This window comes from Lepisma saccharinum, chromosome 4 (genome assembly GCF_977018435.1).
Source record: "Lepisma saccharinum chromosome 4, izLepSacc3.1, whole genome shotgun sequence".
Lineage (NCBI taxonomy): Eukaryota > Metazoa > Arthropoda > Insecta > Zygentoma > Lepismatidae > Lepisma > Lepisma saccharinum.
In genome coordinates this window covers 8959191-8972889 of record NC_139232.1, presented here as the reverse complement: position 1 = coordinate 8972889, position 13699 = coordinate 8959191, and positions in this window count along the sequence as shown.

The window sequence follows — 13699 nt, the reverse complement described above, 5'->3', positions numbered from 1 at the left end:
GATGCACTATGAGAATTTTCACAACAGTGTCCAATTTTTTAATCTCCTCAGCAATATTCCTGAGCGAATCTGGTTTAGAGAAATATACAAGCTTGGTGCTCAACATGTCTCTGCAATCAACATCCAAGTATAATCCCTCACAAACAAAATCCAAATTTTGCTTGCCCACAAAACTCATGTTGTGTTCAAGCAATGGGCCCGTGTAGACATATGGTCCATAAAATGAATTATAATCAGGTGGGGGCGCCTTATCTAAAAAAAATTTATCAATACATTACTTTGCATGCAATAGGTATTTCTACACTGCCCTCCAGAAATTAAGCAACAACAAGAAAATGTGAGGTAAAAGAAAAAACAGTTGGAGAAAAGAGAAGAAGAGTGGTGGGCACGCTGAAAGAAAGCAAGGAATGCGTTAGGGAAAAAAGGTGAGTCATAAGGTGCGATCATCGTGCCCTCGCACGGATTTCTGGCGTACCAGGTATTGGAGTCGAAGACGCGCGTGCACGGAAGAGGTCACCATTTGTTGCTTAATTTATGGAGAGCAGTGTATGTTAATAGCATATAATTCTACACACTAAGCATTTACATGAGTAACTTATTAAAACATGCAGCATAAGAAGAATTGTTGAATTTTACATTCATGAGGCATTTGCTGAATTGTACAATAAATTTTTTGTATTTTTCTACATACCCCAACTTCATATAAATAATAGGGGTTGGTTTAGATTTAATAGTGCACATATTATAACAGATGGGGAGGGGAATATATATTTCAACATACGTTGAAACGTTTATATATATATATATATATTATACTTGGATGTTGATTGCAGAGACATGTTGAGCACCAAGCTTGTATATTTCTCTAAACCAGATTCGCTCAGGAATATTGCTGAGGAGATTAAAAAATTGGACACTGTTGTGAAAATTCTCATAGTGCATCTGAAAAATGAATTTATTGATGATCACACAACCCTGGAGGATCTGGAATTCATATCAACCATAAATCTTGTGTGCATATATAATCTGTCTGCAAAACAAGATGTAATGGATGGGTTTAAGAAAATATTTAGGGGTGATCACTTGTAGTGGGACAGATCTGATTACAAACGCAATTATTCCTCACCAGACAAGCAATTTGTATATGCATACTCATATGATTATCTGGACACTATTGGGGGATCCAAAACTGAAAGTGCAAAGGTCAAGTGGCTTTTACAAGATACAGATTTTTCAGAAAGCAGGCAATTCAAAAGGGTGTTTAAAAACCTGCACATTGTTCAGTTTGTTGGGGGGAATAATAGGAAAATACATGTGAGCCTTAGGGATCAGTTGAGACTCATGCTCCATTATAAGATAATACATCCAATTTTGTATAACATCTATAATATCAACGAGCCTGTAGTTCAATTTTTTAGTTTTTAATTTGTATGTTTTGCCTTTTCAAGCAATGGAGGATGCACCACAGTCCATAAAATTTGTTGAGATTGGAGCATCTAGAAAAAAAAATGGAAGAAAGTTCAGATATACCCATTCATAAAAACATTTGATCTCTATTTTGACGACAAAGTTGATATTGAGAAAGTCAGGTCTCAGCTCAGGCCAGAATTGAGAAAGAAGCTCTCACTGAAATATGGGAGGCCCATTGTAAAACAATATCAAAATGCATACAGATTAAATTTGTACGGTGAGAAATTCCTGCAATGTGTAACAAATGTGGGTCACACCTTTCTTCTCTCCCCATATTATGATATGATCCCAAACACAGAAACAGTCACATGGATCCATTTTGATAGTATCCCCACAGATGAGGATAGGGAAATCCTCATAGAGAAATTTCCAAATTTAAAATATGTCACTGTGTATCACAGCTTGTGCTCACCAGAAGATATTTGTAATATTCCAGATTTCTGTAAAAATTTGAAGGATCTAGGTGTAAATGAATTATATTTGTACATGATGAATGAGTATCACATCAACCATGAGGCCATGAGTCTCGGCATTACAGCAGAGCATTATGGAACATATGGTGTCTGTGTTTAATGCAGTGCATTTTCTTTCTTGGCTTATACTTAATATATGCAGCCATTCAATCTGGATGTGCCATAGCTCATGCCTTTGATCAGAACAAATATGTAATCAATGCAATATGAAGTTTCACCGCATTGCTTCAATCAATTACAATAGTTGTAAATTTGTGTCTCCTTATCAATTATGGACATGATGGATATAGAAGAGAGCATATTTATTGCTAAAAACAATGTTGAATCTCTGCTCGCATTGGATGTTTTAACCTATGATATAATGGAGCTCGGTCCTATTAGGTTTAAGATGTTTGCACAGATTGTAAATAAAATAAAATATGCAAAACTTGTAAGGGCAACAATTATAAGCACAAGATTGGATCAATTTAGAGAATTGAAAGACTTCACACAGAACATTGATATATTTTCATTCAGCCAAAATTCAAAAATTATATCCATTCCCAGGTATCACCAGTATAGGTCAAATTATGGAATAATATATTACAACCCAACAAATATTATAAACACATCACCTCTTGCTCAAATATATCATGCAAAAGCTGAGATAGACCCGCTTGTAGAATAGCTTCACTTTTATGAACTTCCAGATAGTTTGGATTCTGTTTCAAATTTCAGGAACCTGAAACACATAAGCTTTGGGAGTTTTGTTTGCAACCCGTACAATATTATTTTTCCTACATTTGTAGACAATATATTGCACAGTCCCGAACTGCTGAAGCTCCAATTGCAGTTTAATTTTTTTGTATGATATGGAATCGTGGAAAAATGATTACTCCATGCCATCGCTTGGAATTATGATTTTATGCGGTGCGTGCCTTGTAATGGTACTTGTGATATTAATTGTATTAGAATGGGTGTGACAGAATCCAAGGACTTAACATGTTCCACAGCAATGCTGTACTACAAAATTAATGCTGATCTTAGAAACAACATATTCCCACTCAGGGAACTTGAAATTGTTAGCAAAAAAATATTGTTAGCACGTCTCTGTGCAATTTTCCTATCCTATCTGTCAAGTGTGATGAGCAAATTAAAATACTCACCCAAAATGTTTCCAGGATACAATACCTGGAGCTTGGAATGGTGCAATGTTTTGAATTTAAAAAAATTGCAGAGATATCAGAATCAAAATACATACATTGTTACATAATTAACACAAACTCATCCCCAGATGACATATGCAGCAATGTTGATGTATTTGAGTTTGAGGTTGGGTCATACATTCCAAATTTAATAGGGTATTCTGTCACAAAAACAAACAATAAAATTTATTATCACAGAGTTGATATTTGTTTCAACCCAAACGACAATGGCCAAGTTCTAAGATTATTTTGCAATGCTTCTCCCGATTTGCTTATCGACTACAGTACAGAATGGATGCATTTTGATCTTGTTGGTGGTTACAAAACTATATACACTAACCTAAAATATTATCCAAACTTGAAATATATCACCATAGGATATAATCTGTATAATTTGAAAGGTAAAATCACTTTAAGAGCTATCAATACAAGATACAAGAATGAGGTATTTTTGGGATTGATGTATAGGTTTGGGGTTTATTTTTGATTCTTTTGTAGCATGGATCCATTAACCCAAGCTATTGTTTATTCTTATGAGGATCGCCCCATTAGATTTTTATCTGAAATGCGTGGCATTTGGAAGAGGTTTTGTTAGGAATAAAAACACAGAAGAGACATATGTTATGATTATCACAAAAAACAATTACTTCTTCAAGAAATGTACTCTGTCATATTTTAATATTGAACTTGGGGAAGTAATAAGAGTTACAATTTACCCATCCGAATCTAATTTTTTGATAATAGATGGTCAGGAAGATATTGAATATGAGATTGGATGTGATAACATTAACAATTTTTCAATTGTAGATGGCCAGCAGAGATCCCAAAACACATTTTGAGTTGTATAATAGGAGAGGAATTAAATTAAAATCTTATAAGCCACTAAGAAGATATGGGACAAGAATAATAAGAAGAACAGACAGGAAATATTTTAAAACAAATTATGTAAAAATTTGCATTCAAAACCCAACAATTCACTATATTGGTGTTGAGTATTTCAACAACTGTGTATTTGTAGGTGAAACTATTCACCCGGGCAAGAGCCGTAAAATTATCATACCCAAGGGTATAAGATATATTGTTGTTAGGGTATATCTTGAATTCAGTGGAAATCACAACAATTACATTTATGCTTAATTCTTATTTTCTTGTAGATGAGCAAGTTTGTTAAATCTGAGGAGCTTAGCTATTTTGTTGATGAGTTTAATAATATATTGGGAAGAATAGTGTTGCAACAATAGAGAGTATCGGATCTAGAGGAACACACATACAGTATTTAGATTTGGGTAAAATAACACTTGAAGATTTGTGGCTCTATAATTGTTATTCTGGATATTGGGTTGGGTGTGAAATTGTTAACAATTATTTTTGCCCCGTTATTCTCACACACCTGTTTCCAAAATTTACAAAATCATGTATAAAAACTAAACTGTGGGGAACAACTGGCAAATTTTTAACTTTTAATTATATCCTGGATCATGATGAGTTTGTTCTGGAACAGACAAATTACCCGGGCTTGTCCAAGAACCCAGATGCTGTTAAATAGGTTCATTTTCCATACAAACCAGATCATGACAATATAATTAGGGTTCTCACATCATATCCAAATATTTCATTCCTAACTATAGGATGCAACAACATCTGCTCCCCCAATGATTTCAAAAAATACATAAGTTTTGCAGACAATTTTGATGTAATTTCTGACAGAAACAAGATATTTTTGTATCTAATATCCTGTTTTAATATAAATTTTTAATTTCTTGTAGAAATGCAGTATGATTATGCCGGAAACACATACATGATATACCCTATTGCAAAGGGGAGAAAAATAGTAAAAAGCTCAGAAAATTACAAAATTTGGCCTTGCAATCTAAGTTATACAGGGCAATCACACAAATATTTCCAATCAATTTTGTTTGGAAATGTTGATGACTGTGCAGAAGAAGTATCTGTATGTTTATATGTGAAGTATTGCATGCTATATTCTCTATGGCATTTGGGGCATATTTTTGTAAGTATTCTGCTTTTATCTGGATTACAATTCTTTTGGTGCTTAACCCAATTGGGGCTGGATATATTTTTATTGCATTGATTGCAATATTTTTGATTTGGCATTTTTGTTATTGGTTTATTATATAAAATTTCCTGGGGTTCAAATCAAAACTTTATACTTAATAAAAATATCAGTTGGGTTCAGCAGTGCACTTTGTATATTTTGTATGTGTGTATGTGTGTTAATATTTTTGGCTTTGGTATTTATATAAAATTTCTTGGGGTTCAAATCAAAACTCTATACTTAATAAACCTATGACAGGTTGTAAAGCTAATAGCCTACAAGTGGAAAAAGAGAATAAATATTGATCTACACTGACCTAGCACAAATACCTGCACAGACATGCATGTCTAGAATGGCAATGACCTAGCATTGAGTGTTATGTATTGATTTTTGTATAACAGGCTGGGACAGATATAAGCCTGACTCTAAATATGAGTGGATTACAACAAACAAGCTGGATGTAACAAATATCAGATTTTTTTATACAAAATATAAGCCTTTTTGTTCAATATATCAGAAATTGAATAATAAGAAATGTTATATATTAAACCAAACAGGCCTGTAGTATGAAAAGCACTGTAACAACACATCTGTACTCCTCAGCCACTCTCACAATACTGGCTGATATGTAATGCAAGAGCTCTTGCATCATGCTGTGCAACAAATTATTATCCAATATTATGCAAGAGCTCTTGCATTACATATCAGCCAGTATTGTGAGAGTGGCTGAGGAGTACAGATGTGTTTGTGTGTATGTGTGTGAGGGGGGTATGTATGTGTGTGTGTGTGTGTGTGTGTGTGTGTTAATACATTTGGCTTAGTTTTAAGTGTATCCAAAAAAAATATCAAGAGGGGCATATTTTTGACAGGATTATGGACAAAAATCTCACAAATGTGGCTTTTGTAAGTGTAGCCAAATCAATCTGAGAGGGCTCATCATTTCACAGGAAATTCCCAAGGGCATTTTTACAAAAATCTTGGATTAGACAGGGTTCCACACTTGAGCAATAAGCTCATATGCTCATGTTGAGCTAGTTTTAAGTGTAGGCAAATCTGCCTGAGGGGGGTCATCATTTCTCGTCCTGGTTATAGCATCAACTACACTACTGAAGTTTTTAACAAAAGATGTATTTTATTTTCTTGTTAGAGGCAGTGGCGGCGATTAAGGGTGCTTGGGGGTAGACTTTTTGCCCCCTCACTATGTCCTCTTAATGCTAAGACTTGTCTACCAAGAAAAAGTAAACTGTTCTTGCTCCCAGTTATAGTTCCAATCACCACTACTGCTTAGAAGCCTATCCTCAATTTTGATGTAGATAAAGGGGTTTACCAGAGTATTCTGTGACGGTATGAGATAGCCTATGTTGCTAATGTTCCCATACTATAAAAAAATACGTCAATCAATCAAATGATGCAGACATCGTTTCGTATGTTGGGACGATGCCGACGATTTCTTGACTCTGCAGCTCTACTATTCCCACTTAGAGGCCGTGTCCGAAAGGTGCAGGACCATCTATGATGCGGGCATCCTCCGAGTATGGTCTTGCAGTGCGGTCTTCAAGTCGTGGACTGGAAGTGAAAGACTTTCGAATTGCACTTCGACTGCAGCGCCAAATACGATCAGTAGATAAAACTGAGGACTCGTTTTTCCCGCGTTTTAAACTTTTTTCACCATAGAAATCACATAGCATTCTCAAATGTTCTTACACATACATTTCCACACGCGAGAAGAACTTCAACCAACAATTTGCTGGCCTAAACCTGTGTTGCTGGTTTTCTACCTCCTTCATTTCAAACAAATGAACAACGAGTGCGGAAATCACGTGACCAAGTCTGCAACCATCTGTATTCCGAGCTAGGGTCTCGATTGCTTGTGTACTTAACTCTTTCGAACCGCACTAGGTGACGTCATTTCCGTGAAGACCATACTTCAAGTCTTTCGGACAAAGCCCGAGTCATCTGGGATTGCATTTAGTGTTGCTCACGGGACGGGACATGTCCCGTCTCGTCTCGTGTCTCGTCTCGAAAACGAGACGAGACACGAGACGGGACAAGCCTTTTGAAATTCGAGACGGGACGAGACGGAATGCCTTTCTCGTCTCGTTTTCGAGACGAGACACGAGACGGGACGGGACGGCTTTTGAAAAGTCTCGTCTCGTCTCGAATGTCTCGAAAAAATAAAAGCAAAATTTTTAATCAGTTGCAAATACTTGTTTGCTTGGAATAAATTATTTCAATTAGAAACGTTGATAAGCGTGTGTTAAGTCAAAATAAGAAGACTATTCTAGAGAGAGGCATGAATGAATACCTAAACTTATTTCCTATACTCTTTCGAAACACATCGTTACTCCCCATTTTTTTAAAAAAAATTATTCCAGGTTAATAACTTTATGTTACGATAGTACTCCAGATACTAATACAATTCTGAATAACATCAAGTAAAAGGGCAGGTAGAGAAGGTGGAAGGAGGGGGCCAAAAGATCGTGGAATGTGTGCGTCCGAGGTTTATCTTGTAAAAATAGTCTCAGCTCTATAGGTTGGAAAGATAAACGGACCGACGGATATGGTTTATTTTTATTATTTAATTTTTACATCAAAGGGTGTACAGAAGTGATTGTTATTAGGAAGTAGGAAAAGCATTGTAGGAAACATGGCAGTACAAATTGATAAGGAGTTGTTGGGAAAGTTATTAAGGAGTCCAAGATATAAGCAAGACTAAGGGAAGGAGATAATTAGGGACAAATAATCTTGCATTATCCCACTCCGAACAGCTGAGAGCTAAAGAGGAGGAGAAAATACGGGAAATATGGAAAGAAGTAATTTGGTGATTTAGTGTTTATAGGGAACCACGACAAGATTTTACCACATGATTATTTGCACGGGTTGCGAAATTATTAGAATGTTATGGAAATTTCGGATATGTCTTTGTTGAGAAAATTCTTGTTGTTTCCCTCAGGCATTCTGCAGGTGGTTGGATTCGATTTTTTTACGTCAGTTTGAAGATTATTTCCAATGTTTTTTTATTTCTTTATTTCTTATTTAAGGAGAATACTATTCCTTGGATTGTAATAACGAAATACTGAGGCTGATATAGAATAGATTTCAAATGAAGGAAGTGCACTAAGTTCTGTATAATCGTCGTAGAAGGAAACTTTGTTCTATGAGGGGACTCGCCGATGGTACAGTGGTAGCATCGTCGCCTTGTAATCAAGGGGTCCCGGGTTTGATACCCGGTGAAGGCACATTGTGATTTGAACCCCACTTTAAACTGTGGGTCCAGTCCCGATTAGCCTTTCTGTAAATCAGATGAAGGAATGTTGTAGCTGTTCTTTTTATTCTGTAAATTTAGCCTTCAAGTTTATGAGCAACATACATGTAGTATCTACTGTCTACATTTTCACTCGTTATTAAACACATTTCACAAAGTAGTTTTATCGAACTTCAGAGGGAAGCTGACAGCAATGTCAGGGGGCGGGAGCTTGTTTACGACCAGGGTGTATTCCGAGACTATTTTTCGCCGTTCCCCACTGACAAAGGTTTCGCTTTGAACAATGGACACCGTTGCTTCAGGGGGCAAACACCAAACATAGGGCGAGGTTGACCTGCAGTAGCGGGTACGTGCCATAAATCCAGGCCTAAAGTAGGAATGAAAGTTGATGAAAGGGAGGGGCAATAAAAATTCTGTAATTTGGTTTGTTTGCTGACAGGAAGTTTTTCAGGAAAAGCTGAAAAGGAAAACGGCAGACTTTGAATGAAAGAGGGACAGTGAACACAAGTTATTTGTATTATTCGCCGACACACAAGCTTCCATTTCGAAGGTGAGGCTATCAGTAGCGAAGTTATTAGAGTGTTGGAAGCAATGACGACGCCAGAGGGGCAGGGGGACGCCCCATGTCAGACACTTCGCCCCCCCACCCGGGCCCCCAACTGAAGTTAATTAAATATCGAATAATAAGAGAGTTCATTTATAAGAGTATGACGATTTTCACCTTTTCAAAGTGGTGTATTCTTCATGATATCACTTTCCTGCTTATAATACCAACTTGATTAACAAATATTAATTTGCTTCGTCAAAGATTCGAGCGCCGACCTGGGCATAGGTGATTTCTCATTCATTTATGTCCTGTAATAGCCGAGATTAACCTAAGTTTTAACCAGTCTTAAGAACTGGGAAAAAGTGTTGAATGTGGATGATTTTAAAACATCACGAATATTTTCAGGACCACAAGACATCATCTGTAGTACGGGCATATTATTCTAATCGTGGTCGTTAGTGACAACGCTAATTATTAAAAGACATTCAAAGTTGATTCAAGATTTGGTTGGTTGGTGGATTTGGCGTTTGAAGTCCACTTTATGCACACTAAGGCTAATCGGGACAGGACTTATAGTTTAAAGTGCCTCCACTGGGTATCGAACCCAGGACCAAAGGCGATCGAAGAAAACCCGTCACTGTATGTCAGTTGTTGTGGATTCATCGCGGTTTCTTACTATTCAGGGACTTGAATTTCGAGATGATGAGTCTGAGGAAACCTTAACAAAGGGGATTTCTTCGATACTCTTGAAGCTAATGAGGGGATATTATTTGGAAATGTATTGAACGTGAACCTTAAAATGCAAATTACACTTAAAATTCGATTCAAAACATATCGCGGGCAGGTAAAAGAACGCTTATTAGGATTTGCCACTCTTCAATCATTGGATGCAGGTTCGCTCTTTCTCGTACATATCAAAATCGAAGAACTTCTTCCCACGAACTCCATAGGTGCCTGTAATTGGGTAGCATAGACATACGTTGGAGTGGTAGAGTAAGAGTAAGTATTACCAGGGTCAGAATATTTCTTGAATTATGAGATAACTGTAACCTTTGTCTGATTTTTTATCCTGTGATAACATTTCCCTGAAAGGTGAAACACAAATTTTGCCCAAAACTCTTCAGCGTTACGAAGATAGTTGTCCTTAAAATCTTTGAAAAGGCTTGCTCGAAACAGGATGCTGGATGCAAACTGCCTCATTTGGCTGTTCTTGCCATTGGGAAGAAATGTCAAGTCCTGGACGTACCAAAGGTGCGCAATGTGTTCTCCGAAGCACATAGAGCAGAATTCTCCTACAAGAGAATTGCACTTCACTAAGTGCCTCACATTGTTTCTAATACTTAAGAAGATTAATTTCTTCCAACGTCACGTTTATTTTGCAAGAAAATTAAACTCTTAGAAGCATTATTTTCATCATTTATATTATTATCTTATAACTTAAATATTTATATCAGTAGTTTCATCTCAAGAAAGACGATGAATTATAAAAGTATGAATGTCTTTCAATACTGAAATAGGCCACTAGAGACAACGCAACTTACCAATAAAAAAGAATTATGTCTTTATTAAAATGAATCATGTGGAGATAAACTAGTAATCAAGAAGTAAATTTAGGCAGTAAACGTCCGCTCTAAATAAAAGACACACACAAAACACCATACATGAATATAATAGTAATAATAATAATTATTATTATTATAATTATTATTATATAAGTATATATATGTGCAGTGTTTTCGGGCGTTTTAATGTGACTGCCCCCTTACAATATTTTGTTGCGAGGCTTCCCCACCCCCAGTCAAATTTCCCTGGCGCCGTCACTGGTTGGAATTAGGACGAGGAAAGTAACATTAACTGTTGACAGTGTTGCACCAAAGGACGTGATATGTGCTACTGTTTGTATAAATGATAGGAAATTTAAGCATAAATTTATAATTGTTGAGACTTGAGAGTTGGTTCCTTCATTTGATGTTAGGAAGAGGTTTTCTGAGACAGAGTGGGATTATTTTACACATACATGGGAAAGGGTGCTTGTTTAAAGATAGAGACGTATTTTGCACATATTTTAAAAGTTCAGATAAAACGAGAATTTAACCTTACTGTTATGAAAAGAAATAACGCAGTACGGGGAAATAATAACTTCACATTTTTCGCACCTGGTGAGAGGCAACACAAGAGTATTGCAGGAAGTCTATGAACGAGGATGAAGAAGGATATGTGAAATTTGACTTACCTGCGGGTGAATTAGTTTATTCTAATATTCTTAAGGTTGATATTGTTTTTTTTTGTTTTTTTTTTTTTTTTTAAGTCCACTTGATTCGCAAATAGGATAAATCGCGAACCGACCTACAGTTTAAAGTGCGATCCGATCCACTTTGTGCTTCCATTGAGTATCGACGCATGGACCCTTCATTACAAGACCTCGACGTTATTACTACGCCATCGGGGAGGCACCCAATTTACACAAATATGTTGATTCCAATAACACGTTATATGCATAATCTGATAATGATGCACTTTGGGTGCATCTAAACATATTTTTTTCAACTATAGCATGTCTAAAAGAATCATTCAAGTGAGATTTTTATAACTTCAGGAGGCACGGCTCTGTAAACATGCGATATAAACTTAATGCAGGTTTGCCTTCCATACGTGGTGGTTTTGTCACGTTTCTTCGCTTCGTAAAACATACACTTTTGCAGGAAAGGCTTCTTGCATCCTCCTGGGGCCTTGCTCTAGCTAAACAAAAAATATATTTGTTTAGCATAATCGAGGGTTACATATTCCTGCCGAACTTACTAGAAAACAAGGATTCTATTGGGATCATACTGCTTTGAATGACAGTATCAATGAAGTTTTATGTACGCTACTACTTATAATAATGAGCATAAAATATTAATCAGGAACTTTATTTTTCGTCAACTGGATGTAACATCTTTTTTTGTTATTCAGCAAATATTCAATTCATCACCTTTTTTGACATTAATTTTCTTGCCAGGACAGCTGTTTTTATGCAGGTTTTGACGATCTTAACTACACGTAAGCTAGATATTAGCTAATATTCGTGCTGTTATATTACTATTCTTCTACCATCTTTGTAACATGTCATGCAATAACAATAATAGAATTGATTAATTTACATATTCAAGTGAATAGACCTATGAATTATATTAATGCATTAATTTAAACATTTGCTTAATTGTTGTCGTTAATGTTATTATTATCATTTTTTCTGAAACACTTGGCTCGGACACCCTCCCCCGACATATATTTCTAGATGCGTGCCTGCCGAAGGATAAATTAGATCAAGCGGTGGTGGTACCGGACTTAGAGGCTAAAGGGAAAACAAAGAAGTATGTGCGTCATAAGCTGGGCATAAGAAACAGCACAATATCACAAAGAAACACTTTTTGAAACTTATGTCATAGAAGATGGTTAACAATATTAAGAACAATAAATGCTTTCTATTTGTAATATACTAAATATTGAAATTTTAAATAGTCTTTTGTGTTCGTATTACACATTTAAAAACTTTTTTGTTGCTCCCCAGCGCCAAGCTTAGAATTTAAAGAAAAAATGTACATTTTCATAGTGCACGGAAGTTCGACATTCAGAAAGAAAGAAGGTCTATTGGAAATCATTTCAAGACTTCCAAAAGGTATAGCAGTAATGAAAAAGAGCAATCACTTATACCGTGTTTGTTACAACCTGTCCGGCTTCCCGCGGTAGCTGATCGCTGGCTTTTCTAGCATAAACCAAGCGGTGTTTCTGCTGAAGACCGCCTGAACTCCGTGCTGGGGAAAGCGAAAGCCAGGCAGCAAATTAAAATACGCAACGTGGCAACAACGTCTACGTAAGCTCCTCTCTTCTGGCTTCCATTCGCTCCTCGCTGCCCAGCAGACGACTTTTTCTCGTTTCTCGTTGGCACCAAAACTGTCGAGCGATCGCTAGCGCGGGAAACGGGACAGGTTCTAACAAACTTGGTATAAATGTACGATGGATAGACAGTTGTATGAAGCGAGAAAAACCACAAAGTAGATTTCATAAGATACCTAGCAATCAGTAACCAAGAAACTGCATTTTTAATATTAATGTCCTCATGATTAACGAACCTTATTTATTCTCACCACGCAATGGGTAAAATATTTGGAGCTTTATCCCACTTTCCGGAAAATTATTTCGTGTTTCTGCTAGTTTTGACTCTTGTTGGCATGATATCCCGGATCACTTTTACGAGACGAGACGGGACAAAACGAGACGGGACGAGACGAGACGAGACAGAACCCTTCGAGACGGGACACGAGACGGGACAAACGAATATTTTCGAGACGAGACACGAGACGAGACAGCATTTTCACGAGACGGGACGGGACAGACCAAAGTCTCGTCTCGTCTCGTCTCGTGGGCAACACTAATTGCATTGCATCAAAACCATATTCCATCTACCCATATGAACACAAGATTGCGACGCAATGGTATATCATAAACAGTGTTTTGGATGTTAAAAGGGGAAAACACCCCACAGCGTGCTGGAATCGTTTTCCATTCGAATTCTCCTACGGGAACGTCGCATCGTTTCCATCGGATAGAAAGGCTTATTTTGTTCCTGTCGCCGTCCAAAGGATGGATTAAAAGCTGGTCCCGAGCATACTCCCTGTCTCGTTATTGGATTTTACTCCACTGTTAATGAGATTAGCAGTTGAC